Below are 14,713 nucleotides of genomic sequence, written 5' to 3' on the forward strand. Positions count from 1 at the left end.
GGTAGTGGATAAGACTTGATTTATATGACTGCATTGATTTTGTACGTTTTGGAAATTTTTTAATTTGAACATATTTTATTATGCATAAATATATTTACATAAAAGGATTATGTAGCAGGCAGAGCTTATGTAAGCCTTCTCTTTTGGAAACATTGTCAGGGATGGCTAATTTCTGTCACTTTTTATACACGTTTTCAGTTTCTAAAAAGTCAAATCAGACATGCTGATATATATTTGTCAAATAAGAAATTTAAAAAAACCATTTTAATGTATAAGTATTGTCTAAAGTATTGAAAATCTAATCTTCAATTTATCTAACTTTACTTTTTTTCTAAAAATTCAAATTAAAAAAAAAATGATCTTACATGTAAGTTATCATTTTCGTTATCATTTGAATTGTTAATTTCCAACTGGTTGTGTAGTTATTTTAAAAAATCCGTTCTGACATATGTGTTGAAATAAATAGATAAAGTTAACAGTAATTTATTATCTACGTTTGGAAAAATTGTCCCTTTAATAAATGGAGACGAAAATATTTTTATGAATTATTATTTTTTATTGATCAAATTACAGAAGAACAAATTGAAAACTTTGTCAAATTTTTATTAAACAAATAGCAAAAGTTTGATCCGAAGAAAACAATTTCGATTTGCAATGCATTACAGTTTTGACAGTCAAATAACTTTATCATGTCTATTGGCATAAGATCAATTTAAAAGATCTTGACGGTTTGGCATTAAACTTTTAAATAGAAAAAGTAAGTACGTGTAAATATTTAAAATCAATACAAAAACGAGTGTTCATTCGCGGATATAGAAAAGTTTTCAAAGAGGAAAGTGTGGGGGGGGGGGGGGTCAAGAGATATTTTTTGTGTTTTTACTACAGTTTGAATTTATGAAGTGTGAATTTTACAAAGATTAAGGGGGCTCGGACTCTTCGGACACCCCCGACTCCCTCTCCCTACCGTGGATCCGCACATTTTGTTATTGGCCACTGGGTACCTAAATAACATCACTGCTCATATAACGTTAGTTTGATATTTCAACTCTAAAAACAAAAGTAAATCTATTTTTGCAATTTTTTTAAAATCATAATCTCTTTCTTTGAAAAAGATAAATCAACAGAGAAAATGTTCTAAAATAAATCACAGTATGTTAAAGAGGACCAAACACAAATCTTTATAACAAATAAATAAAAAAGCAACAACGTGTAAATGATCATATGTATCAGATCATGATTGAAAAAATCCTCAAGCTTTGTGCACTAATTTTTTTTTTATCAAGTCTTGTAATAAAAATTCCTGGGTGAAAAAGTTATAAAACGCACGGCAAAGGGTTCCTGTTGAGAGAGTGAATTGTTGTTAAGCGAAAGCCCATCTATTGCTCCCGGAAGTTTCAAACAAGCCTACTGTGCTTCCTGATCGACTATCATGTTTACTTCCGGTTCCAATAGATGGCGAACTTCCGCGTCTATCATCCCAGCGTCCGACCGGAAGTAAACTTCCGCGTCTATCATCCCATCCGACGAATGATGTGGAGCTTCCCCGACGGTCATCCCATCCTCTATGATCACGCTTGACCTCTTCCAAGGAACGAGGACTTGTTACTCGTTCGTCTGCCTCTCGCACGCGCATCGTTTTTCTGGGACTTTTATTGTTCCGCCAGCAGTAGACGCAATATTTGTAGATGCAAAATAGAAATGCACCAACGACCAGCAGACAGAGGGCTGCTATGGTAGCAATCTCGAGGGGTGTCAAGTGGATTCGTTTCCAACTGTCATCTACTTTAGGAGGCAGTGTCTGAATTATTGTCCTGGTTTGAGCGTTTCGTTTCTCGCGCGGCTCTTCGAAGTCAACGATATTTTTCGATACCACTGTCTCCAATGCTGTAAAAAGAGAAATGTCAATGTGTATTGCAACTTAAAACCAATGAACCTAAGTCCTAGATAACTCATATAAGCTCAAAATTTAAAAACAAGAATGCAATATGTGTCTTAAATTTACTTAGTGTAGATACAACCGTAGGTTATAAAGACTTGATAAATACCATTTAAGTCCACGCCTATATTAAAGTATTTATAAAATCTATATATAAAAAGAGGATAAAACTTATTAACCGTTCATACGTATATTGCGAACAATAAATTATGTACAAGTTTTCTCGTATCTTTGGCTCCCACTGTCGCATAGAGACTTCTATGACCATTTTAACGGTATATTTCACGTCAAATTCTGTTAACGCTATATGAATATATTTATAGGAATTTACATCGCACTTTTTTTGACGTGTAAAAAATTACATTTTTGCAAAATGTAATGTAAGTATTAAATTGTTTTAATTTAAACTATTTATAACTTTACAGAAACAAAATTATAACATACTGTAATATATTAAACCTGATTATTACGACCTCACAAATCAAAATACCATTGATAACTAAAACAAAACAAAGAAAAGGAGGATATTCCCTGATTTTATGTACGAAAAAAGTTAGTGTTTTTTTTATTATTATGTCTCTATTATATTTATTGTTTGAATTCTTTTATGTTCAAATTGTAAAAATTCAAATAAATAAATTAGTTTCATATGATTAACATGAAAGGCGACTTACTCTTTGCTCAGTTAATTATTGTACATTATATAAATATAAATTATAATAAATTATATAAACCGACGCGAAGCGGAGGTTGACAATGGTTTTCGAGGGGTGTCAATTTCAACTGTTATCCTCCCAAACAGGCACTAATTATTTTATTATTTCGTTGTGTTACCCGTTGCCAAGTGTGTTGTTAACGCTGAGGGTAATAGAATGAATTATCAACTGCGTCCAAACGAATCAGATTTCAGTATTTAACGTAAAAGTATAATAAAAAATAGTATTATACTTTCATGTTAAATACTGAAATCTGATTCGTTTAGACGCAGTTGATAATCCGTTCTATTACCCTCAGCGTTAGCAACACAGTTAGCAACGGGTAACACAACGAATTGTTACATGCGCGTAAACTATGCGCGTACGGTTCGCCAAAGAATTCACGTCATTCATATATAAAAGAAGTCACGTTTTCTTTAAAATTAAGACATGCAGTATAATAAAATAAATAGTGCCCGTTTAGGAGGGTAAGAGTTGAAATTGATACCCCTCGAAAACCATTGTTAACCTCAGCTTTGCGTCGGTTGACAATAGTTTTCTCGGGGGGTCCATTTCAACTCTTACCCTCCTAAACGGGCACTATTTATATAATGTTGTTTCACTTTTAAAACAAAACCTTTCTTATAACGATAAATGTGTGTTTTTCACCTTTTTAACCCCCCCCCCCCTTTTTTTTGGCGTAAGTGAGTTGTTTTTTTTTTTAAACTTTTGTTTTGTTTTTATTGTAACTTTTTTTTCAGATTCAAAGTTTTAGAACAAGTTTTAAATAAAATGCGTTGACACATGAATTATGGCATGCTACTAAAACAAGACAAACTCTTTACCGTCACTTGTAATGACAATCGTTCTTAACAGGAATGAATTGATATAATTTTAATTCAACTTTAAGCAACCATGGTACTGTGTAAATATATCCTTCTAATCTTTTGCGTAGACAAACTTCAAAAAAATTTCTTATATTTTTTTCACATTTATCATGAGCTGCATTGATTTTATTTGATTTTTTTTTTTGTAAAATGCATACACATTGATTTTAAAACTGAGCAAGCTTTGTTTGTTCAATTCGACTTTGAAATATTGATTGGGAAATTAGAATTTATATATATCTTAATCGCAAAGTTTAACGTGTTTAAGCGTCCTTGAAATGAAACCAAAAATGTATAAAAATTAAACTTGAAAAATATAAACAAAATTTACCCACCATATCCAATAAATAGAAAAACCCACGTTAGGAGATATGTCATCTTTCTCTTTGTGCTCTTTTGTTTATCTAAAAATTAATGAACATAGTCAGTAAAACATTAATTAACATAATTGTTCACTTGTCAACTATACAGTCTTTTTGAATAGAATTAACTTCCCTTTTCCCAAAATTATGTATACTATATTTAAAAATTACATGATGATGGAAAACTGTTCAAATTTGAAACACAATATTGTTTAATTTGACAGACTAATATAAAAATTGAGATATGAAAAAAAAAGTTTTAGTACATAAAGTCTATTAAATATACCTGCAATTCAATGCCGCGAATAAAAATGGCTAAATCACGCCATAAAGATCTTTCGTGGTGCGCCTATGATAGAACTGACACTGTTTAAACTTAGATTGTGTTGTAAAGGGGGTGCTTCGAATGAACTGTCACTCCGGCTGATAGATAATGCTAGAGTATGGCACTACGCATCATCCGAGAATTGATTTTAATCTTATTAAACAGCTACCCAAAAATGACTTCAATAAATGGGACCCCCTTTGATTGGAATGCCACTGGTTTCACGATCTAAACTAGGAGGAAAACAAAACGTGGTACAGGCTTGTGAAAAGAAAAAAAATTAAATTAAGTGTTAACAAAAGAAATGAGATTGGAATACATATACTGTTGAATGTCTCGTTTGCATTGCTTTACCACTTCAGCATTTTGAATTTGCATGTTTGTCATTTACAAAATGCATTTCATATTGTCTTTTATAGTATTAGTTAAATATTTTAGAAAGCCTGTTATTTTCAATTTTTAAAGTTTTTAAACTTGCTTAAATAGTCGCAGTTTAAATTTTTTTTTTTTTTAGAAAGTATGATTTAAATAGAAAAGCACGGGATATCAAACACGGTGGAATCATTTTTATTCGTGGGGGTCAGTGTTCGTGGGGAGCCGAAATTTTCCTGGTTTGTGGGGACGTAATATCGTTAGTAGTGTAATCGTGATAATTCTAGAAAAAATATTAAACAAATGGTTGTATATGTGAACTGCGGGCAAGGGTTACACACGAAAGCCACGAACAATGCCGATAGTATTTTTATCCACACTAGATCAACCATTAATTTTTTGGCCCCGTTAATAACAAATTAATCATACAGAGAAGTGAAACATAATCATGTATATTAAACACATTGTATTTCTCCATTTTTAGAAAAGTGACATGTATCTAAGATAATTCATATTAAACTCTTAATGCAATGCAAAAAAGAAAGATACTGAACAGAAAGATATTCTTGCTAACTTTAATTACATGTATTTTTCTTTATTCAACTTATTAATTCGAAATGTCACGATAGATGTTCTTCTGAAAATATATTGATGTCTTCTTGAATCAAAATGATTTAGGGGTGAATTATTGACACCCTAATTGAAAAATATTTTTCGGGAGAAGGGCCAAAATATTCATTTCTTGATAATAAAGCTAATCAAATTTTAGAGATGGATCGGTCAACTTCAAGGGTATAGGTTATATTTACATGTGGTTTAAAAATGGAGATATAAATTCTTCTTACACTAAAGCGGGGCCACTCACTTTATTTGTATTCGCTTCCAAAGAGAATTAGTACTGAACTTATGAGCAAATTATGGATTTACAGGTTTCGCTGGTCATTTCAATTTACCTTATCCTTTGTGCCCGAGACAACGCAAAGTGAAATTATCAATTTAGGATAAGAGCTCGAGGTAAATGAAAGAATATCGATTTTTAAAACTACAAACAATGTCCTACGGTGCTAGCCGGCATGATTTGAATAAGTAATCTTTCCATACAAAAAAAAAAATTGTATGAACTTTCTTGGATGAAAAAGTACAAAAAAGATTAACGTAAGGTTGAGATGAACGATGAGTGATTGCAAAAGCCATAAACACAAGCATATGGTTTAAACAATCGTGTATTGATTGGAATAGAGCAAAAACAAAAAAAAACAAAAACAAAAAACGAGAGAGAGAGAGAGAGAGAGAGAGAGTGAGAGAGAGAGAGAGAGAGAGAGAGAGAGTCTATCGAATTTAGGATCTGCTATTTGGGACAAGTGAACGTTGCGTACAAAGTTATCCAAATAAAATAGTTTGAGAAAAACTTATTAGCAATCAATTGATTTGTTTTTATTGAAACAATTTAATCGATAAACTTAAGGACTGAAATCCGCCCAGCAGGTAACAATTCAGATCTCTTACGAAACTTCACTTTGATTTCACGTGTATATACATTACTTTCTAATATGACATCATTTACAAATTATTTTGTTACTAATACTGTGTCGAAAAAATAATGGTAATGGTAAGGTTGGTCTTTTGCACTCACTTATAAGTAATTTCGTAAACATATCAAATATACTATAAATATATATTTAACATATCTAATGACAAACCAATGTTCAGAGAGTAAATTCACCTTTTTGGTTTCAGCGTCTTACATAACAGCTAATGCATTCACCTTTAAAAAATCAATCTTCTATTATATGGTAAAATAATGATTCCTAAGGAAGAAATAATTTTCTCGCAAGATGTTTAAAAAGATATTATATTTCGTTTTGAATAACAGTTTTTTTTCCGTTAGGAATCAAATTCAGAGAGGTATTTTCAATCTAGGAAATTAAACTCTCGGATAGGGTTTTAAACTCATATGGGATTTCTGTTTCAATCCTTTAAGGAATTTAATTTGCAATAGGATTTTAAAAAATTCGGTTAAGAAATTCATAACATCCTGTTTTATTCAATTGGAAATTATATTTTCATAACAAATTTTGAAAATATTTTTTTATTCAAAGTTGCACATTTTTCCGCCTATTTTACTTTTATCATTCCTAATCATCATGCTATCAATCATTATCAAGCACTGAGTTTTCTGCTGATTGGAGAAACTATTTCAATGCGCATTGAGCCACTTTAAATGCAACGATCCACCTTGGTACTTGCGTACTTATTCGGCACGGTGTTTACGGTATAATTCATCATCCCCTTAATAGATGTACACCTTGTTACAAAGCTTCTTGATAAAGCATGTTTCCTATTTTGAAAACATGATTTTGATTGCATCGATCTTTTCGGGATTAAACATATTTGATTTTTTTCTTTATTAAGTCAATGCACACAAACTAAGAGAGACACCAAAGTTTAATATTATATACATGTCCTAAAGTATCTACTACCAAGACATCCTTTCAAAATATTTCGGTTTCCACTCACGTAATCCTTTTGTTACCATAAATAAACGAGATACAAACGTTCTTCGAACATTACGTGGGTAAAAATGTTAGAATGAATTTTTTGACATGTGATTTGGGAAACATAGAATACTACATTTTCATTTTAGTATTTCTGAAACCTTCTTATAAAAAGATTTAGACGATTATGTAGATAAGTTGTATATGTATGCGTTTAATTGAAAAGACCACTCCTTTAAACACCAAAATATATTCCTTTATTATTATTAAAGAAATTTTATTTTATATAAGTCTTATTATAAGATACAAATATTAAATACATATTTTTCCAAATAATCTACACCAATTTAGCTCGAAATCAAAACACGGGTTCGATTTGTTTTTTTATAATTATTGATAACAACGGGCAAGGGTGCATGCAATTCATTGTATCGATTTTTCTTTTGCCAGCGTGGATACACACCGGATGAACCTCGGCTATAAAGTCATCTAAATATTAACTGAAAGGTCTGAAAATGTGACTGAATATCAGGGTGCCATTCATATACCTGTAGGTTACATTTAAGTTGCCTGAATGAAAAAACTTCCATCTGAATTTTTTTTCTTGGTTACATAATGTACATGAGGTGGTAGGGTGACTCCTGAAATTGAGACTGTCTCAATGATCCCAAAGATAATTTATCTCGCTAGAAAATTAATTTAGATATCTGATAAATTAGAGATTGATAAATGTTATCTGACCTTAGCCGGTGATAAAGGTAACCAATTGATTGTTCTCTGAGTGTACGCGTACGTGTATGTTTTCATTTAAATCAAGTGTTTACCGGATTAACATTTTTCTGTATTGAAATATAAATTTATATTATTTCCATCTTTTCAGTAATCCATTCCTGTTTTTCCAATAACTTCTGTCTATAATTAAAAAGATCTTATTAATCATCTAATTACATTTTCCCCATTTTTAAAATCCGACAGTGTTCTTACTTGTGCATACATTGTATATTACAACATTACCTGCGTTACCTGCGGACTACATGTATAAACAAGACACGTAGCTATCACAAACATAATTCCAGCTACTTTTATTGAGAAAAAAAAAAAGAATTAGAAGTTTTAAAATAAAAACTATGAAAAGTTTAAAAAAAAAAATACAATTTTTTTAATTTCCATTTGATAGAATTCAATAAAATTGAATGCTAGTAGATGTAGTTTCACTTACAAATTGTGCATATAAGTAACTTTATCAACATCAAATAAAATAATATTTCCTTTATTCAAGTATCCCAATTAAAATGTATATTACTCTTTTTCTTCCATTTACAAAACGAAAGCAGTGATACTAATCAGAATACCGGTATACAATGAATGAATGAATTAATATATATATATATATATATATATATATATATATATATATATATATATATATATATATATATATATATATATATATATATGAAAGTAAAAAAGGAGAAAATTAAGTAAACTATAAGAAAAAAAGCATTTCGGCTAAACACCAAAGAATTCTATGTCAAGAGTCACCAAACTTGTTATTACATAACGATTCCCTTCAAACTGTCAAGAAAGTTATTGAAAAGCATTTGTTTTATGATAAGTGTGGTCGCATGAATAGGATAAAACTTTTCTAATATAGTTATAGAAAAAAACCGGAAAGTGTCAAGCTTTCTTCTTTTCTTATAAATTACTGGGACATTTAAGGGTCTTTTGAACAATCTTTGATATGTCCTTTCGAGTACTCCATTTCAAATTCCAAATAGTTAAACATCAAAATAGCAACTTACTATTCAAAAGAAGTGCAATTTATAGTTTATCATTAAATGCAAGTTGTTCAATTCAGAAAAAAATAGTCCTAAGGTATGCTATCCTAAATTTTCCTTTACGTCAGTACCCATACCTATTACTATTAGCTGGGTCTGCCCCTTAACAGTTAGTGAAAAGGATATCAGAAATAACTGGAAAATGTTTTAAACTAGATTTTTCCGACCAGTAATGTGCAAGCGTGTTTTCAGAGGGTACTTTAAACTAAACAATGGTTAAGGATTGAATTTTACATCTGAAAATGTGAGTTCATGGTAAATGGACCTACTTTAAAGGAGTGAAGTAAAGAATTGAATTTTTTTTTTTTTTTTTTTTTTTGCATTTGTTTTTTTATATATTTTGCCCCGATGACAAACCTTTCCGGAAACCCCTTTTAGTATACATATGTTAAAAATAAAGTTTTGTAGCTTAGATTTTTGTTTTCCATTGATTGTCAAGTGTCATATTATTTGGGATTATACAATAGTCCAGCACAAGTACAAATATATATAAAGTGATTTGGTATCATTTTATTTTTAAACCTACTTTTTATTATAAATAATTTTAATTTTAATTCATTATATTTTTTTAAACAATTTATTATAGTATTTTATAAAACTATCAAATTCATATGATGGCTCATTTTAAATATGTCATTATATATTTTATTTGAAGTTTTCAAAACTATTTAAAAACATTCTGTTTGGATGATTGTACAGCTTTGTGAAACACATTGCATTTTGTTGTGTTTTTATTCTATACTTGACATGATCATTTATTTTAAATTGGACAAAAAATATATTGTATAAATGATAATTATTGACAGAAAATTTAAATCACATTTGAAATGAACGAACAATCATGAAAACATCATATACATATCTTAGATTTGAATTCCATTAAGTAATTGCTACGAACAAACCTGGACTCAATGCCCTTTATTGATTATAACCACCTTGAATGAATACATGGCCTGTGTCAAGGATTTAAGGGTTTTATTTTGATTTTATTTTGAACAATTATAGTAACTTTATCCATCTGGTTTTTGATAAGGATTTTCGACCTCGTTTCTAGGTACACGTCATCTCTCTCTCTCTCTCTCTCTTTCTCTCTCTCTCTCTCTCTAATAAATTATATTTATAATCATGATATATGCAGTGACACGTGTGTATGTGTGTGACTTTATCGAACACGTGTTTTGTATAGGTCATTGTGAGGAACGTGTTTTTACCGTTTTCAATTGGTTATACGTGTACAGGTTTTTAATGTGATAATTATACAAGGTAAATCCTAAATCTAAGGTTACGGGTACGTGTTTATGAAATGGAAAAGGGTTATAAATCTTTGATTTTTAAAATCCAGACATTATTGAAATTGTTCATTTAAAATGTTCAAAACAAATACCAGTCCTCTGTCTATACTACTCCAAATGATATGATGTATGGTAAACGGGGTGTTTTCTATTATCTGTCTTGGGATATGTACAAAAATGATTTCACTCTGATGTAAACTGATCAGTAATTTTCCTCCCCCCAAAAACCCTTAATATTCAAAAAATACTTTGTAACTATTAAGCAATGGTTGTTCAATCTTACACCAGTCTGTACATCAATTAAAGTAGGCTTAAATGCCGAATTAAAAAAAGAGTATCAATGCACTTTACTGAAGTTTAGTACCTAAATACTAGTAGGTTACTTTTATATGTATCGATATAAAACAAAAAGTAAGAAAGATAATACGATGGTCTGTGTTTCTTTAATTTACACTAGACTTTGACCCGTGCGTGCACGGGTTGACATTGCATATCGGACATTTAGAAATAGGTACATCGATACACCTTATTATTGACATTTACATAACAAAGCTATAAGCCTACAATAATGCTATTAATTTCATTACACTTTCCTTAGTTTTAATAACCTAACTGTGTCTCGAGAAAGGCCCATCCCTTACTTATACCCGTAAAGTAGCAGAAAATTGCAGAATAGCTCCGGAACGATTTTGGAGAAAGTTGATGAATGATGTTGCATTGAAAATAACAGTCAAATACATCACAACAAACCTTTTTGAGACTGCAAATCTCTTTCAACTAAAAAATCTAATCCATAGAATGGAAGAACTCAACACCTTTTCACCAACGTACACGTATATTCTTCGTAAAACTGGGTCTGTAGGACATTATTCATTTTTACGATAAAACATATTCTATCTTCACTCTCCTAACAAATATAATGTAACATTTTTGCATGTAATCAATATTTTTTTTTCATCACGAAGATGAAAGTAAGTGCTTAGTTGAAATGTATATTTGTTATTTTATACTTTCTCTCGTAAGAAATCATTAATTTATATGAACAGAATATATAGCAAAAGTCCAATGAAAATTTACCCGTATTTGTATTATCATTTCTGAGTTTATTCAGGGAGAGGTGATATTGTGGAAACAAATATAAACTAAAGATCCCGTTAGCGTGAATGTATTGCGCAAGCGCAAGATTGTAAAATCCAAAAAATCCAGGTGATTTCCGGGATTTTTTGAGGAATTTTCGTTGATTATTAATTAGCGAAGCTTAACTGAGAAAAAATAAAAACAAATTGGTACTCTTCAAGTACCAAAGATGTTTAAAATATATAAAACAAAAGACAGTATTCTTCCGATTTCTCAGTATTAAAGACTAAAAATTCGAGTCTATTATTTTAATATAGTAGTATAGAAGATTGTAATTTTCTTTAATGTTGTCTAGCCTCTAAGTTGTTGTGAACAACTGACTTCATATGCCGGTTAATTGATTCGTCATATATGAATCATGGAAACTATAAGTCTATTTTTCTTAGATGAACGTGTAACAGGTTAAATGCTAGGTTGTTTAAAAACAGATTTAAATGACATATTTCTTGACTATTTGAAAACAGAATTTAATTGAAAACCCTTTTCCTTCGGGTACACATTTCAATATTTCTTTAGCATTTTCCTGTAGAATACAAGTTGAAGAGGAAATTCATGCACTCGCAAAGTTTGGCTCATTGGTCTTTATGTAACTGTCTTTCAAAATGGTTATTAGAAAACCTTGAATAATGGTCTTCTATACTTTTTGTTCGATGACATGACACACTTTTTCTTCTGTTCATTTTTAGCCGGGCTCTGCTGAAAGCGGAGTCCTGGCTGTAGGCAGGCGAATCGCCAATGTTACTATAAATATCACAACTTCGAACGTAAACATAAAACCAAACAGCGTCATGGTAAAAGCTTCCGCTATACCAAATAGTTACACAGAGCCACGTTTTGTCAAAAGTTTTGGAATTTTGTTTCTTTTTTTTTAATTCCGAGAGAATTGTCTATCTTTTTTTAGTTTTCTTATTAATATTAAATAATGTGTTTTAAAAAACAAGACTATGCATTTTGGACACATACAATGCGAATGAATTTCCATAAACTACTTTGCTGCACATTGAAGAATTGGGGATTTAATATATAACGCTTGTTGCAAAATTCAAGGCATCAACTGTTGAATTTTTTCTACTAGACAGACATATTTTTGTTTATAGCCGCAAACAAATTTGGTCGCTCTCTGACGCTTTCTCGACATTAAAAGCAAGAAAGAGAGAGAGAGAGAGAGAGAGAGAGAGAGAGAGAGAGAGCTAGCTTTTGATTTTCAGTCTTTACTACACAATATGCATAAAGACACACCAAAGAGCCCTGCTTTAAGTACTTCAGTACTTTGATTTATTTTGTTAAAAGTAGTTATAACATTTATCCCACTCATAGTACAGTTGTCACGTGCACAATCGCAGCCGTGACAACTGCACTTAAATTTTGTGTCATAGAGGTTTGTGGGCAATCCTGTTTCGTGAGTACAGTGAACGTTGTTTTGGCACTCCATGAAGTTTAAGGTTATCATACAATCTTTATTCTTTATTCAAAAAATAATTTTGGCGATAAGCGATATTAGATTGCTTTATATGAGCACATGGGCCTTGACCCAAACCATCCAGTAGGCACCTACAGATCATCATATTCTTAAACGACTACAATATATCGTTTACCTGTTGTCAATAGAATAAATCGAAAGAAAAACGATATATGAAAAAGTATTTAATTTAGATGAAATGCCAATTAGAAAAATGGAAAACAATAGTGTGCTCTCTAAGGCATCCTATAAGTAAACCTTTAAAACCAACTCAAGATACTTGAACATTTAATTAAATTGTTATCATAACACCAAAAGGTGGTTTTAAGAATTGGATTATAGCCAAAATACAAATTCAAAATGGATAAAATATTGGCATTTATACGAAATAGCATTGAATGTCCTTTACTATGATGTATATTTACAGATCTCATTATTGAAATTCATTTCGATATAAATTTTTATTGGTTTAACGATCGCAGATAAGAATTAGATACAATTTGAATGAGGAGTTTCAGTCATATTCAAATCAAACATTCTCTTTATCAATGGATGATTTTATAACAGCACAGCATTCTCTCTTTATTAATGTAAATAAAATAACAGGTTGGTAGTTCAATGGTTTTAAATAGTGTACTGCTTGGGGACGAGAAAGCACAGAACTCGAAGAATATAAAGAAAACAAATTTAATTCCTTCTTATTTAAGTGTAATCTTCCTATTTTTTAAAAACATTAATCAATTTATAATTATTTTAAATATTAACGTAAATGTAATCACCTTAACATACGACTTGGCAATTTTACGATGTCATCAAACCATTTCGGTCAACCAATACCAGTACACAACGTTTAAAATCAAATAATGACCAAAGTATATTACATAGGACCTTAACTTTAAAAACTTTGTAAGAGTTGTTAATATGTGATATATGTATATAAAAGATCACGAATTCCATTATCTTGTATGATTAATCTTACATTTTGCACCATCCAGAAAAAAAATGAAAAAGAAACTCAAATTAAAGTTTGTCAATAATCAAAACAGTAAGAATAAATGTTGTTTGTCTTAATTAAGGTTGATTTGGTTTAAACTGTGTCCATTTAGGAAATCAATATCAGCAAATGTTTACCGGACGGGTATCAGAATTCGTCCTCTTTCTGTAGAAATGAATCATTGGGTACTTAAGTGATTACGAGAACAAAAAGCATTATTTACTGACAGTAAAACACTTGTCTTTAAAAGATTTTAGCAGAAGACAAATTGAAATTTTTTTCATTTACTTTAAAGCTCAAGGTTCTGATGGTATGTCAAAATATCTTAAAGAAACATGAGATCCATGGCAGCATCCAACACATAAAATAGATTGTACGATTTTTTCGCCATTTTAAAATTACATGTTATTGTTTAATGACTCCAAAGACCAAGAAAAAGTTATGAGTTTATAAGCGTTGTTTGGTGTTTGATTTTTATCCACGTTTGGCCGATGGGCATTATTTGCGTGAATTCAATAACAATATTTTTATTTTGGTTTAAACAACTCATAAATTTGCTTTCTTTGAAGTCGAATTCTTTGCATTTAGTACATTAGTGGAGAAAAAAACATATTTCATAACGAATACGATACAATTTATTTTCCAAATAAAAATTGTATAACAAAAGCCAAACTTATTTGTATTCGTTGCATATGACAAGTTAAATCAATGAAAGCTCTAGTCCATGGAAATATAATAAGAAGCGTCCGGATTAACATATAGTTGAGTCAACTTTTAAAGGGGCATGGTCACGATTTTGGTCAAAAATTATTTTTCCGATTTCAATATTAACAATGCTTCAGAAAGGCATTTTAAATAGGCAACCGAAATTTGAGTGTCATTTGTTGAGTTATAAGCGAGTTACAGAGCTTGAAATTCTTC

General features: G+C 30.4%; 1 long non-coding RNA gene across 1 annotated transcript; it reads right to left on the minus strand.

Annotated features, from left to right (window-relative positions):
• Window positions 1-580: 580 nt before the first annotated feature.
• On the minus strand, window positions 581-4,323 carry LOC105337302 (uncharacterized). Its single transcript, XR_010712047.1, has 3 exons — window positions 4,167-4,323; window positions 3,854-3,922; window positions 581-1,884 (listed from the first exon to the last, which is right to left on the minus strand). It is a non-coding gene; the product is annotated as an uncharacterized lncRNA (long non-coding RNA).
• Window positions 4,324-14,713: the final 10,390 nt, after the last annotated feature.

This window comes from Magallana gigas, chromosome 3, assembly GCF_963853765.1.
Source record: "Magallana gigas chromosome 3, xbMagGiga1.1, whole genome shotgun sequence".
Lineage (NCBI taxonomy): Eukaryota > Metazoa > Mollusca > Bivalvia > Ostreida > Ostreidae > Magallana > Magallana gigas.